The 15,207-nt window shown below is 41.7% G+C and overlaps 1 protein-coding gene across 3 annotated transcripts in view; it reads left to right on the top strand.

Annotated features, from left to right (window-relative positions):
• ESRRG (estrogen related receptor gamma) overlaps positions 1-15,207 on the top strand; it is a 1,015,505-nt gene that overhangs the window by 35,450 nt on the left and 964,848 nt on the right. For all 3 annotated transcript variants that reach the window (XM_033936618.1, XM_033936614.1, XM_033936615.1), the window contains exon 2: positions 5,239-5,275. The gene's annotated coding sequence lies outside the window, so the exon portion shown is untranslated. The remainder of the gene's footprint in view (positions 1-5,238; positions 5,276-15,207) is intronic.

Here is a 15,207-nt window from a genome sequence, read left to right as displayed (position 1 = left end):
CCAACCCTCACACTACGATACCAACACACCTCCCTCCAAACAATAGCGTCAGCAGCACTCTAAACAGGCTGCTTTGCAGCCTTCTTCCGCAAGGCCCTTCCTTGTGCTGCGTCGCAGATGACAATTTGCAGTAAGGCAAACTTTCCTGCTTTCTCCAAAGTTTTGTAGTTCAGTCTTTAGCAAGAGTTACCAGCACAAAACCCACAGTCTTTTCAATTTCTTCATTTGGATTCTTTTTCTATCCTTAGTTTAAAGGATATTTATTTGGCTATAATAGCCTCTTTCACCTCATCTTTTAACCATGCTGATATTTCTTTTTTTTCTCTTCTTTCCACCTTTGTTAATATGGGATACTTCTGGTCTGGTATTTATAAATGTACAAAAGAGGCAAAACCCTGACAGTTAAGTCTTCCTAAAGACTAAACATCTTCAATTATGTCTGTATTCAAGAATAAACCAACCACCAGTGGAGATGTTCAAACATACAGGTGTGCAGATTTTTTTCCAAACATTGAGCAATTGTGTGATGGCTCGACATTCACGTTTCGTCCTAAATGGCCTGCTTCAGGAGCCTTATTGTCAATAAACTAAGGCTTGCGGAGTAACATGTATCATGGATAAACAACCTCAAAAGCACATTTAAGAGGAGAAACTTTCATGTAGTTTGCACAGGTAAAAAGTAGGAAATATCTTCAATTATGTCTTCGTGATAAGGCATATGGGGACAGACTTAAGGATCTCAATCTGTATACTTTGGAGGAAATGCGGAGAGGGGAGATATGATAGACACGTTTAAATACCTACGTAATGTAAATAATGCTCTTGAGTTGAGTCTCTTTCATTTGAAAGGAAACTCTGCAATGAGAGGGCATAGGACGAAGTTAAGAGGTGATAGGCTCCAGAGTAATCTGAGGAAATGCTTTTTTACGGAAAGGGAGGTAGATGCATGAAACAGTCTCCTGGAAGAGGTGGTGGAAACAGAGACTGTATCTGAATTCAAGAGGGCCTGGGATAGGCAAGTGGGATCTCTCAGAGAGAGAGAAAGAGATAATTGTTACCGTGGATGGGCAGACTAGATGGGCCATTTAGCCTTTATCTGCCGTCATGTTTCTATGTTTCTAAAAAGAAAGTCCTTCACATGTTTTCAAAAGATTTCAATCTGCCTGAACTGCTGTGTTAATGAATTCCAAAATGCTGGTCCAGTGATCATAAACATTATTTTTCTGTATACATACAGCCTTGTTTAAAAGAAGGTACATCCAATAGTCCCTTATGAGTAGACTAAGTTTTCACAGGCCTATGAATACTTATTGTACTAGTTAAACACAGCGGAAAAGATCATACAGTGCCTTAAAAAGTAAGACAGTAAGCTTAAAGTTTTCCTCGGATGTACAGACAGCCAGTGCAACTTCTTTAAAATCAGAGTAATATGTTCTATGTGGAGAAAAAAAAACCAAACTTGCTGCAGCTTTTTGAATGGCCTTAAATCAAGTACTTTGGCAGACACAAGAGCAAAATTTTACAGTACTGTAATCAAACAGTGGGAAAATAAAAGCTTGTACCACTGTAGAAAAATTGCTGCTACTTAGGAAATCACATAAATTCCTCAGAAATTTCAATTTATAAAACACTCACTGTATAAACTTCTTCACATGAGCCTTCACAGATACTGATGAATCTAAAATAACATGTAAATACTTTACAACAGGTTTATATTCACACCATCATTCACAAAATATGCAGGAAAATGTGTCAACTGAGAGCTTGACAAAAAAGGATCTGGCTTTTATCCATATTCTATTAAGTTATGGGTATTGTCCACTGTTGAAAACTGGGCTTGATTGACTTTGGTCTGACCCAATATGGTAGTTCTTATGTTCTGTTTTGCAGCAACTGGGACAGGGCAACTTGAGAATGTGGAATGAAAGGTGGATGGTGTATCGTAAATTATATGCAGGTTATATGAAAACCTGTTCCAGCTGCTACAGACCTCAGAAGAGTCACCATTTAGCAGGACAGTGATTCCAAGCACAAAGCAAAAGCAACTATGAAGTATCTCTGTGATTAGAAATTAGATGTCCTCAAGTTAGTTTTGCACTGAAGCTAGCTACAGCTCTTGGCGCTTCATCATAAGATGTGACACAATACTGTATGCAAGGTCATTGACTTATACTACTAATTTCAGAGCATTGTCAAGTACCTTTGGACTCCTGAGGCAGGCATATTGCCAAAACATAATTTGGGTTGAGTCCCATGTTAGATTAGATGATTTTTTGTATACTTTTTTTGGTTGCTATTAAAGTGTGGTTCCTTTGAAGACCAGGCTCACTTTGCTCCTCCTTTGGATTCCACACAAGTAAGAAAACATGAATGCAATCTCTTAAAATATCCTCCCCCTGCAAAAAACAAACAAACCCCACACACTCATATAAAGAGTTGGATGTTAGAGAGGTGTTTTTATGCGATCACCATATGTATATCTGACCTATTTTGCCAAACTGTCTGCATCAGAGGTTGATGCAGAACACATAGGATGGACTTTAGGCACCTAGGCCAATTAGGGCCTGAGATGCACTGGGAATGGCCTATTGGCCCAATCAGAGCATATGGCTCCTCCCTTGTGCATTCCAGGATGCACCAGGAAGGGAAAGGCCCGCCATTTTGAAGAGGCAGGCCTGCCAGCAAAAGGGACTGGGCTTCCCTCTTGTAGGTCTTCTTCTAAAGGTACGGGGGGAAGGGGGTTGGGTGTCAGCAGTGTTTTGGGGTGGGGTGTTTGGGGTGTCAGTGTTTTAGGATGGAGTGTTGGGAGATCGAGAGGGCCCAGTGGCAGGAAGGAGTGGGCATCCCTTCCCGCTGATCTTGATGTGGGGGTGGGTGGGCGATGGCGTATGTTTGGCAAGAGGGAGTAGGCATCCCTCCTGCAGATCTTGGAAGTGGGTGTTGGGGGAGTTCTCTGCTGCAGTTGGCTCAGCTGATCGTGGCAGGGGTATCCCCCCCTCCCCCGATCAGCTGAGTTGGCAGGACTCCCAGAAGCTGCGGTCCTTTACCAGCTCAGCTGATTGGGGATTCCCGTGCAACGATCAGCTGCACATCTACTTTTCCAATTTGAAATGCAGGCCTACATTTCAGGCATGTGTCACGCCTCTAGGGAGACAAATAGGGATGCTTTAATTCGCCCAAGGCCACTTCAGGGTGAAACCACACCCACGGCCCACCTTGGGCGCGCTTAAGTGTCCCTATGCATCTCCTTAGACCCATGACAAATACTTACAATATAGGCATCCTTCCTTGGGAGAATTTTTTTCTACAAACATGCATCCCGATTGCCTGCCAGACAACGTTAGGATGCCTACCGCCGCCTACAATTGTGATACCCGTTTGTAGAATCAGCCCCTTTTTGTCTCATTATACTTACAGGATTTAGGTGTTTGATTTAGCTGGCTATCAATATGAAAAATGGGCTGGGGAAAAGTAGTGCTTAACTAAATGAATAGGCAAATGCTCTTTTTATTCTCTAAAATATAAACATTTGAGAAAATATTAGACAGAAAAGTAAACATTAAAACATGATTAGTTGACTCTTTAGGACCATACCAAGTTATAGTGTGCTGTGTGATTTGCCAACTGGTGCCATTGCCAGTGAAGGAGATGGGGGGCTGGGAATAATTTTTGTGCTCTTCCATATTTTCCTCTGTGTGGTCACGCCATTCATACAGCCCTTGGTATGGCACTAGGCCCCTTTTTTTGTTATAAACAGATATGTAAATATCTGAGCAATATTTTAAAAGGGGTAGCGGTATTAAGGGTCCTTTTACCAAGATGCTGCCTGCTTATTTCTTTCATCATGCCATACTGATTTTTCAGGGCTCGGTTTGCTGTAGACGCAGGGGTGTCCAACCTTTTGGCTTCCCTGGGCCACATTGGCCGAAAATAATTTTTCTGGGGCCGCACAAACATGCAAACGCTGCAGCAAGACAGAGGAGGGAGCTGGCAAGATAGTAAACACCCAGGGGCAGCAGAGGAAAACACTGCATCGCCCTCAACCGTGCCGCACAAAATACTTCATGAGGCTGCATGCGGCCCTCGGGCCACAGGTTGGACACCCCTGCTGTAGAGTTTCCTCTACTGCAAATCCTTTCAGCAAGGGCCCATGAGAGCTGCTTCATTATGTCTTGAAAATAACAGAATGCTCCTAGTTGTCATTTATTGTTCCAAGCTGAAACTTCTCACATAGCCCTTGGTATGATGCTGGGCCTCTTATTAGAAACAGACATATTGATATCCGAGTAATCAGGATAACACTTAAGAAGGGTTAGCTGTTAGTCTGGTACAAGAAAATGTCAGAGGCAGGTGGGATACAGAATAAAGAGAAACCATTGAAAAGACGAAATGATATGTTTTCTGTGAAAGCCCCTACATTATGGAATTCTCTTCCAAACTATATTAAAAGCGAAACAGACCTTGTCACATTTAAGAAAATTTTAAAAACATATCTATTTCAAGATGCATACGACTCATAGAACATAACTTTTCAAGTTTTCACATTCTTATTAGATTTTCTTAACCCATTATTACCTAATGTGCTTTCCTTTTGATGTTAATTTCTATTGTAAAACAACATTGTAACTTTTTCCCTTTTTTCCCAACCCCTCGTGTCAGTCCAATACTGTCTGTCTTTTAATTGACTTTTGTTATCTAAATGTATTACCACAATCTGATGGTTTTTATATTGTACATCGCTTAGATATTATTATAAGCGATTTATCAAATAAAGATTAAACTTGAAACTTGAAAAGTGTTAGAAAGATTGTTCATTTGATATATGCAGGATTTTCTCTATTAACTTATTTATTCTCCCAGGATACATTTTTCCCCTTTTATTTTATGATTTGCCATTACATTATGGGCATGGGGCCCTTTACCCTGAAGTTGTTTGACATTTAAATAGCTCTTATGGTCTCTGATGCCATACTTGTTTATGATGTACATCTATCACTTTTTAAGCTACTATAGGGAGGTGGAAGGGGAGCAGAGGGGGTATGTGGAAGTTATGTATTAAACTGCAAAATAAAAGACAACCACAAATCAGTTTCACAGCATTCTATACCCTGTGGTGTTATCATGCTCTCCTTCCATTCCCAGCTGGTGAATCATACAAAAGATGAACATTTCATTAGTTGCTGCATGCTTGCCCAATGCCAATATTTATTGTAAATTAGTTCTTTTCTATTTATACAGGTAAATCATGGTCAAAGGTCTGTAAAATGCTGTAAAGGTAAGGGCTGGAATTTAGGCATTATTATTGTTTAGTTTCAGTAAAAACAATTGATAGGATGAAGCATGCATTTCAACTGTTACACTAATATTTTATAAAGGAAAATAGGTGCCTAATTTTCTGTATAGAAAAGCTCCTAAAAATAGGGACATTGTTATAGAACCTCTGTAATGCTGCTGGATATAAATGTTTGAACCTAAATATTTTTTTTATTTTAATTTAATTTATTTATTAATTTTCAATATAACTTCCAAGCATATACATCTTGTAGGGATAATGTGATTAACAGGTAATAGTAATAATAATAAAAATTTGCATTTGAAATTATAGAGGAAAATATATGAATATTCCTTCAACCTGTATTTCTAATATATATCACACTCAAGTCCTCAATGAGGATCCAAGAATTATTGAGTAACTTTTCTAAGAAGAAAATCATAAATTAAAAAGAAAACAAATGTCCGCTGCTAGACAAGAAACCAAAATTTACTCTTGAGTAATTGTTGTTGTCATTGATCTTCCATTTTCTACTCGCTTTGGAGATAAAAAATTAGTCAGCTGACTAGCATCTAAAAAGAGACGCATTTACATGGGTAGTGGAGGAAAAAAATTGAACCTAAATTTTTATCCATGTAAATTGAGCACTAAAAAATCAATTGATAAACTAAAGGTCACACAGATTGGTGGACAGTGAATCTGGACCAATGTCTTTTTTTTCTTCAGAACTTGTCCCGTCTTCTACAAAGCCACGCTAGCGGCTGCAGCGCGGCAATAGCCCTGAAGCCCATAGAGATTTAAAGGGCTTTAGGGCTGTTGCTGCGCGGCAGCCGCTAGCGTGGCTTGTAAAACAGACACTTAGTATAATCATTACAGATGGGCTGCTACAGATGCACTGTAACCTTTGGATGGAGTTTATTGTACTGTGGTAGCAGATCATGACAGTAACACAGGGGTAAGTCAGAAATCTGGTATGGGTGCCTCTTTAGAAGTTTGCTTATATGATTTTGTTATGTTTCCAATAGATTTTGATCTTAGAGTTTGTAAGCAGTTGCTAGGAAAGCAGCTCAAATTGCTAGATAAGACAACAGACTCCAAATCTTAGTCTTGTTAAGTGTGTATAGCTTTATTCATATTATGCAATGTTTTCTGTGTAAATATTTTTAAAGGATGCATGCGTTTTTGTCATTCTTAAATCTGCTCGATAGGATTATTTATTTTAACTGGACCAGTTCCTCTGTCCTTCTCAATAGACCTCTTCATTAACACAATGTTTTTTTATTAAGCCAAGTCATCCGTAATTCACCTTCAGCTCTTTGGACTTAGTGTTTAACAGACTTCAAAAAGTTAATGCAGTTAATATTCAACTGAACTTTTGGGGGGTGCTAATCCTTTAGGCAGGCTTAGCAGAAAGGGCAAACATATTTTTAGCACCTTGAATCTGACTGCAATGAGCAAACTACAGTATGTGCTATACCATGCAAATATTATTCATTTCTGTTAATCTCAATGCAAAGTAAGCTTTGAATTGGACCAGAGTTGAGAGATCCTTGGGTTTTTTGGTCTACTTTCCAAAGGGAGGAATGGTTATGACATAATCATGTCTGTGTCTTTTCTCTAATAACTTCTCTGCTTTGTCCCATCCACACCAAATTTTCCATAGGTGCCAGACTAAGGGGACCCTGAGAGTCATTATTATTTCTAGTGCAATGTGTCTAGTGGTCCTGAACCATAGGATCTTGTATCTGAACCCACAAGTTGCTTGTAGAAAACTGCCAATCATGTTTTCAACTTTACCTCCTTCCCAGGGAGTTCCTCCTGCCCCTTCAGTTTGTTTTCTTCAGGCAAGTTACTCTGAAGTGTTTCTGATCTGCTTTGCGATTTTATTATTTTCAGGTATTTTTTTCTCTGTAGTTGTTTGGAGGCTTGATGCACAGAGGTTTCCTCTTGAGACCTCTGCCTGGGACACTCGTGCTTCAGAAGTCTGCTGCTAGCAGGATCAGACCCTCAGGGATACCTGACTTGGTATTTTTTATAGCTCAGGGGCCACCCCCTGCATAGCTGCTTACATCCCTGATTTACTCAGGAGCTTGAGTGTAGGCTGTTTGGCTCCTGCTTGGCTCAGCCAAGATTAATAGTGGGTCGATCGACAGCGTGGTCCTCCCCTCTTTACAACAAGATTTTCTGGGGGTTGAGACTCAGTCTGACCTCGATCCAAGTGTCCGTCCAAAGACCAGGTTCATCCAGAAAATCATCTGTGATGCAGATATCTTCTCTGTTTGTTCTGATTGAGTTCCTATGCTGAAGCAGGCAGGCACAGTGAGTAGGGCTATTATAGCCTATGGGGAAACTGGGGGGAGGGGGGGTCTTCAAAGGTCTATTTTTAAGGTTTCTGCAACCAGAGCCTAAGTCTCCCTCTTCTAAAACCCCTTATCCCTTGTGGTTTTTGACCATCAAGGAGATCTCCATGGGCCGTTTTTGGCATGATTTTCATGGTGGCAGCCATCTTGGATTTTAAAGATAAGAACATAAGAATAGCCTTACTAGATCATACCAAAAGGTCCATCAAGCCCAGTAGCCTGCTGTCATGGTGGTCAATCCAGTTCACTAGTACATAGTCAAAACCCAAAGAGTAGCAACATTCCATGCTACCGATCCAGGGCAAGCAGTAGCTTCCCCCATGTCTTTCTCAATAAAAGCAAAACAAAAGAAAGGCAAAGCCGATGTTAAAATCCTTTGTGTTGAATTGTATTGACAAGTTTCTTTAGAAGTTTGACTGTTAGTACTTCTTTCAGTGCATTCCTAAAAGTCTTTTTCAAGACTACCTGAAATAGAGATACCATGTAATATCCTGTTATCAGTTTGGTATGTCCCCTGAGGATAGCAGTGTTCTGCCAAAACCAGGATCCTAGTTGGAACTTCCCATAGGAACTTTCAACAAAATCCCTTGTGTTGTATTGTGATATCGGCTTTGCTTTTCTTTTGTTTTGCTTATCGCTGTGCTGGGCAAAGGAAGACTCCTCTTTTTCTGTCGAATTTCTCAATAAAAGACCATGAACTTTTCCTCCAGGAAATTGTCCAAACCCTTCTTAAAACCAGCTATGCTATCCACTCTTACCACAACCTCTGGCAATGTGTTCCAAAGCTTAACTATTCCCTGAGTAAAAAAAATATTTCCTCCTATTGGTTTTAAAAGTATTTCCCTGTAACTTTGAGTGTCCCCTAGTCTTTGTAATTTTTGCTGGAGTGAAAAGGCAATCCACTTAGAATTTTGTAGATTTCAGTCATATCTCCCCTCAGCTATCTCTTTTCCAAGCTGAAGAGCCCTAACCTTTTTAGTCTTTCCTCAAAGAAGAGGAGTTCCATCTCCTTTATCATCTTGATTGCTCTTCTTTGAACCTTTTCTAGTGCCACTATATCTTTCTTGAGATAAGGAGACCAGAATTGAACGCAATACTCCAGGTGAGGTCGTAACATGGAGCAATACAGAGGCTTTATAACATTATTAGTCTTGTTAACCATCCCTTTTTAAATAATTACTAGCATCTTGTTTGCTTTTTTAGCCACCGCCACTCATTGGGCGGAAGGTTTCATCGTATTGTCTACAATGATACACAGATCCTTTTCTTGGGTGCTAACACTCAAGGTGGACTCTAGCATCCGGTAACTGTGATTTGGGTTATTTTTCCCAATGTGCATCATTTTGCATTTGTCCACATTAAATTTCATCTGCTACTTGGTGCCCAGTCTTCCAATTTCCTAAGGTCTGCCTGCAATTTTTCACAATCCGCATGCGTTTTAACAATTTTGAACAGTTTAGTGTCAGCTGCAAATTTAATCACCTCACTCATCGTTCCAATTTCTAGATCATTTATAAATAAGTTAAATAGCACCAGTCCCAGTATAGATCCCTGTGGCACTCCACTGTTTACTCTCCTCCATTGAGAAAAATTACCATTTAATCCTACCCTCTGTTTTCTACCCAGTGTACCTAAAAAAATTGTTATGAGCTTCACCTTTTAACAACGCCAGCTCTCGTTTCCTTTTCTTTCCACCTTTGCTGATATGTGGAATACATTTGGTCTGAGCTTCCACAATGGTATTTTTAAATAACATCCATGCCTGGCTTACAGTCCTAACCTTTTCAACTGATCCTTTTAGCTTCTTTTTAACCATCTTACTCATTTTATCATGGTCACCCTTTTGAAAATTAAATGCCTTTACAGTAGATTTCTTTTGCAATGTCACTTTTGCAGTATCAGCTCAAATTTGATCACTGTTTTCTAGCGAACCCAACACAGTTAACTCCTGTACTATGTCTTGCATTCCACTAAGGACCAAATCTAAAATAGCTCCCTCTCTGTAGGTTCCCAGACCAGTTGCTCCAAGAAGCAGTAATTTATGATATTTAGGAATTTTACCTCCCTAGCACTCCCCAATGTAACATATAACCAGTTAATATTGAGGTAATTCAAATCACAATATGTCAGAAAAAGCCTGCTCCTAAATCAAATACAGAGAAGTGCTCCTGGCAGATACCAAATGATTTAAACACAAAAAGTGAAGTCAAGAATCACTGGGAATGTATAAAAGCGTGGAGAAGAAACTTCAGTTAGGCTTCATGGGGTTTTGAGGAAAAAAAACTCCACCTGCACTCCGATTCTCAGTGATTCAAAAATACACTTTCAAAAGCTTCTTCAAAATAGTCACTGTTTCTGAATAAATAATGCAGGCAACTTGCACCTGGAGAACACTTGAAAGGCACATAAATTCACCACTGCAAAATTTACATTGTGAAGACAGGATTCCCAGTAAAAGGCTTTACCCCGGATTTTGTGATCATTATGTGATCTACCAAGGATCTACCAAGGATTCTCAGTATCTGCTCACGATAGTGCTGCCCAATTCAGGGAAAAACTCTTTAATTTGATTTGGCCTATTGAATCAATTTTTCAATTTGATTCACTTTTCCTGCCCAATTAGGTGTTTCTTTCAAACATAGTGGCGGGTTTATTTTGTAGCTTTTCCACCCACCCCACTGCCCTTTTCCCTCTCCAACCCCACGCTGGCGCTGTGGTATAAACAAAATTTAAAAAAAAAATACTTTTCCTCTCTGTTAGGTCCTAGCTCTGGCAGGATGCACATTTAAAATCTGACATATTGTAATCACAAAATAGAAAATAAAATAATTCTAGTACAAGCAGGCAGCATATTCTCACATGTGGGTGATGTCATTCACGGAGCCCGGTACAGACAGTGTGAAAAGTGCATTGCCACTTTAAGTTTTAGAAACCTCGCAACTGCCCGTACCACGAATACGCGAGTGCCTTGCCGCCTGACATGGGCTAGTGGAATCTCAGTTCTTCGTTTTCCATGGAGTGAAGTGCTATTTTTTGGACTCCATTCAAAATCGTGTTGCCTTCCCATCAGTTTCTCTTTTTTACCTTTTGGCTATATTCTTTCTTTGTGGTTTTTTTTCTAGTGTTCTTCTTTGGCCCTCTTTTTCCACTTCGGTGGTGTTTTCATCTTGGTATCACCATTGAGTCTTTTGACTTTGCCGCCAAGATTTTCCATCCATGTCTAAACCTTCAAGTGGTTTAAAAACGTGCTGTTAGTGCCAGCGCCCTATTTCCATCAGTGACCCGCACTGTTGGTGTTTACAGTGTTTGAGGCCTGAGCATCGAGTAGACACTTGTACTCATTGTTCAACTCTTCCGAAACGCACATTAAAAGCTTGATATATCCAGCAGGAAAAGCTGTTCAGCTCAGGTATGAACTCCAGTGATAAATCTGAGCCATCGGCACTGGCAGTACCCACATCAATATTGGATGCTGTTCCTCCATTGGTTAAGCCTGCAAAGAAGCCATCATCTTCCCAACATGCATTGCAGGCCTCTACAGCATCGAGTCCCTCGATGCAGGCCAAAAGTCAATTCTATTGATCTACTTCAGTGGAGGCAGTTTCTCCTAAGGGGTATGCATCCTCATGAAGGTCTCCCACCCCTCACCACCCTGTAGCACTGATGGTACTGGCTGTTGAGCCAAGGGTACCGGTACAACTCTTCAGAGAACAACTGAAGAAGTTCTTCCACAGGGAGCACAGTGACCTATTTAAGTTGCATTTGGCAATGGTGCTTACATTGACTCCCTCTGTACTGGCCCATCCCCTTAGTACATTAAGGCCACATAGTTCTGATATGAGGTCTACATCGAGACAGCAATGCTCTACATCTCAGCATCAACGCTCTGCAAAGTAGCATTGACACTCTGCATTGAAGCATCGACATTCTGCATCGCAGCATCGATGAACATTGATATCACATGGTACTGCTGCCCGTTCTTCTAGATCAGATAGGGCTGAATCCAGCCCACCTGGCCATTTTATGTGGCCCGCAGTACTATGCTGCAGCACAAGGCCAGCATTAGGGGGAGCAAACAGGGCAGATGTCCTGGGCCCCGTGACTTACTGGGAGAGTCTGGCTTAGTGCAGGAAAGCAGCTGTTCAGAAGCAGCGGTGGCCCTGGACAAGGGGGATGACCCTACGGTGCGCCAGCTTTTCAAAGCCTCTGCGCACCAGCATTATTTATGCCTTGCTGAGAAAACTGAAACTGGAACTTTCTTCAGCTTCTTTGTCTCAGTGCGCAGTTATGAGCAGCTCTGTTGCTAAGTAAGCATGCTTTCCCTCACATCCAGACATCACTAAATTGGTCATGGACTGCTGGGAGTCTCCAGAGGGGTCCCTGCGGGTGTCTAAGGCTATGGCCAAGCTTTACCCAATTGCTTTGGATTTCCAACAGATATTCAGTTGCAGATCACCAAACGCACATCACTGCTATTAAAGGATTCGCAAGACTGTAAAGTGGACTTGCTCCACAAGAGGCAAGTTGAAGCTTTAGCCTTAGGGATTAAGATGGAAGCTTCAACATCCTTTGCCATACACAACTGTCTCAAGCATCAGTCTCAGAAGACTATGAGGATCCCCACATGCTCCTAGCTGAGGTGAATTATATATTGGATGCTCTATGTGATCTCATCAGTTATGAGGAAGGTGTAGGCCTATGCAATCTCCACTTGGTGAATGCTCTGGATCAGACAGTGGGCAGGAGATTCTGCCTCTAAAGTCATGCTGAGCATGCTCCCCTATGCTATTTGGCAAGGGACTGGATGACCTGATGGCAAGCGTTGCGGACCGTTGCCCAAGGCCTTACCAGATAGCAGACCCCAGATGGCTCGGGGACCAGGAAGAGGTAATTTGAGTTTCTCAAAAATTATGTTCTTCTGCAACAAGCCAAGCAAATGCGGTGGTTCTTTCAGGGATCACATCAGAGATCCAGTGGAGGCAGGAGACAGTAGGCCTCGGGCTTTCGTTTCTCCCTAACCTCTAAGAAATCACCGTGATGATAGGACAGGGGCTGAGCTCCCCCAGATAGGGGGTAGGATATCAGCCTTCTGGATGGTCTGGGCTCAAATTGGTGCAGACTGTTGGGTCTTGAAAGTTGTTTGGGGTGGTTACAAAATTGAGTTCGGTACCTCACTTCCAGACCACTTTGTAGTTTCTCCAGCTGGCTGACCAGAGAGAGCTCTCAGTCTCAGGGCAATGGTGCAAAGGCTACTGTTCTTTCGTGCTGTAGAGTTGGTCCGGGACACCGAATTGAGCTCAGGTAGATACTTCATACAAATCATCCAGAACACAGCTGTAAGACTGATCTTCAACCTAAAGAAATATGACTTGATCTCAGCATTCATCAATCAATTACACTGGCTTCCCATACCATCGCGAATAAATTTCAAAATATCATACATCCTACACAACATACTCCACGGAAACTCAACTGCCCCCCTTATCCAACTATTCTCAGTGGTCTGGTCCACCTCCAGAAGAATCTTTAACAGAATTCAACTAAACATGCCATCCACAAAAAACCTCCACTACAGACAAATCTTCCACTCCATGCTAACCTATCTGGGAGTAAAAACTTGGAACAACCTCCCAGAAGCACTCAGGATGGAAACCAACTACACATTATTCCGCAAGAAACTGAAAACTCTTCTTTTTGACAACTGAAACTATTGCCTAATTCATCTCCCGCTTTAGGACTTCTCCTAGTCCTTCCCCCTGTCCCTTCCCTGCCTTTCTTCTCCCTCCTCCTCCTCCTCTCCTTCCTTTTCTCTGTAAATCGCCTTGAGCCTACTTAGGTTAGCGCAACACACAAATGGAAGATTAGATTAGATTCATATTTTATCATGCCAAAGAAAGGCTTAGAAAACTTGAGACCAATTCTAGACCTCAAGTCTGTCATTGTGACCTTGAAGGTGCCACAGTTCTGCTTGGAGACTGGTCATGTGAAAATGCTTCTTCAGGGATTTGAGCGAACATACACCCGCTTCCACTCCTGTGGATGTATGATCGCTCAAATCCCTGAAGAAGCATTTTTTGCGAAACAGGGGGCCCTGTTGGATGATTTGGAAGAATGTTTAGCTTGGATGATTGGTAGCTTTTCTTCCATGGAACAGTTTTTCCTGCTTTCTTAACCCCAGGACTACACTTGAATACCAATATTCAGATAAGTGACTTCTATTGAGTATATTGTTCAATGTAAGAGACTATTTTTGAAAACAAGAAGAAAATTTGAAAACTATAAGAAAAATTAAGAATAGAATTTCACATGTAGTTTGAGAGTTTTTTGATCGAGGATGTGTCTGCTAGGATTAAATTCTGTTTAAAACTAGCCTATGTGGGTAGCCTATAGAGCCCCTATTAGACATTGAGGTCTTTTCTCCCTTTTTTTGAAAGAAAGGTGATTTATTATCCTGTGCTTTTGGAGGGTTCAGTATTTTTGTGATTTACTTTGGGCATCCTTTTCTTGATTTTTTTGATTTCTTTGTTAGATTTGGGTCTAGCCATACTTTTAGTTTTCTCACGCCTTTCATGGACAATTTTATGGTGTTGCTATTCAGAGTTAGTTGGTAACTTGGACTGTTTCCATCTCATTTGTCGATTAGATGAGTTCTGTTTTGTCCCTGTTGGCTACTAGTCCCGTTCGTTTGGAACCAACTGAAGATTTTCTCTAAGCCCGTCTTGATCTTCTGCTTGATCTTCACGTCCCGTTTCTTCAGCTAGATGACCAGTTGGACATTGTCTACATAGATGTAACATTCCCATCCTTGTTTTCTGATGAATTTCCCCAACAGTTGTGTCAATACTAGTTTTTGCAAAATTTCCTAATTAGTGGCACCGTGGAAATGGGTCAAAAATTAACCAATTGATTAGGGGCAGCACCTTCCTATCTGTTGATTGTTTACATCCATCTGGAAATATACCATCTCTCAGGGATTTGTTCACAAGCTTACTCATTGGTGGCGCTACCTTCCCTGCAACTTGCTGAATAATCCCAGATAAGCACAGATCTAACAGAGCACCCGTAGATGTGCATCCTCTAATCCAGTGTTTTTCAACCGCTGTTCCGCGGCACACTAGTGTGCCGCGAGATGTTGCCTGGTGTGCCTCCATCAGGGCTGTACCACCAGTCTAGGGAGAGGGGCGGTCCACCCCACGTGGACAGGAGAGAGCTGGACGGGGGACCCGCGGAGTTCAATACATCTCGAGCCGCGAGGCTCGTCTTCTGTTCCTGCCTGCCCTGCAGCTAACATATAGCCGATCGCAAGCGTTCCCCGATGTCAGCGCTGACGTTGGAGGGAGGGCTTAAGCAAAGCCTGCCCTCCGACGTCAGCGCTGACGTCGGAGAATACTTCCGTTCGGCTATTTGTGCGCGGCAGTGCAGGCAGGAAGCAGAAGACAAGCCTCGCGGCTTGAGCTTCGTTTTGCTGAGAAAGTTGCAAAGATGGGCTGGGAGGCAAACACGGAACACAAAAGGGGGGAGGGAGTGCGTTTTGGACACAAGGCATGAACTTGGGAGAGAGGAAGGGAGGGAAAG

This window comes from Geotrypetes seraphini, chromosome 3 (assembly GCF_902459505.1).
Source record: "Geotrypetes seraphini chromosome 3, aGeoSer1.1, whole genome shotgun sequence".
NCBI classification, from domain to species: Eukaryota; Metazoa; Chordata; class Amphibia; order Gymnophiona; family Dermophiidae; genus Geotrypetes; species Geotrypetes seraphini.
The sequence above is the reverse complement of the archived record's forward strand: the minus strand, read 5'-3'. Positions and strand labels throughout refer to the sequence as shown.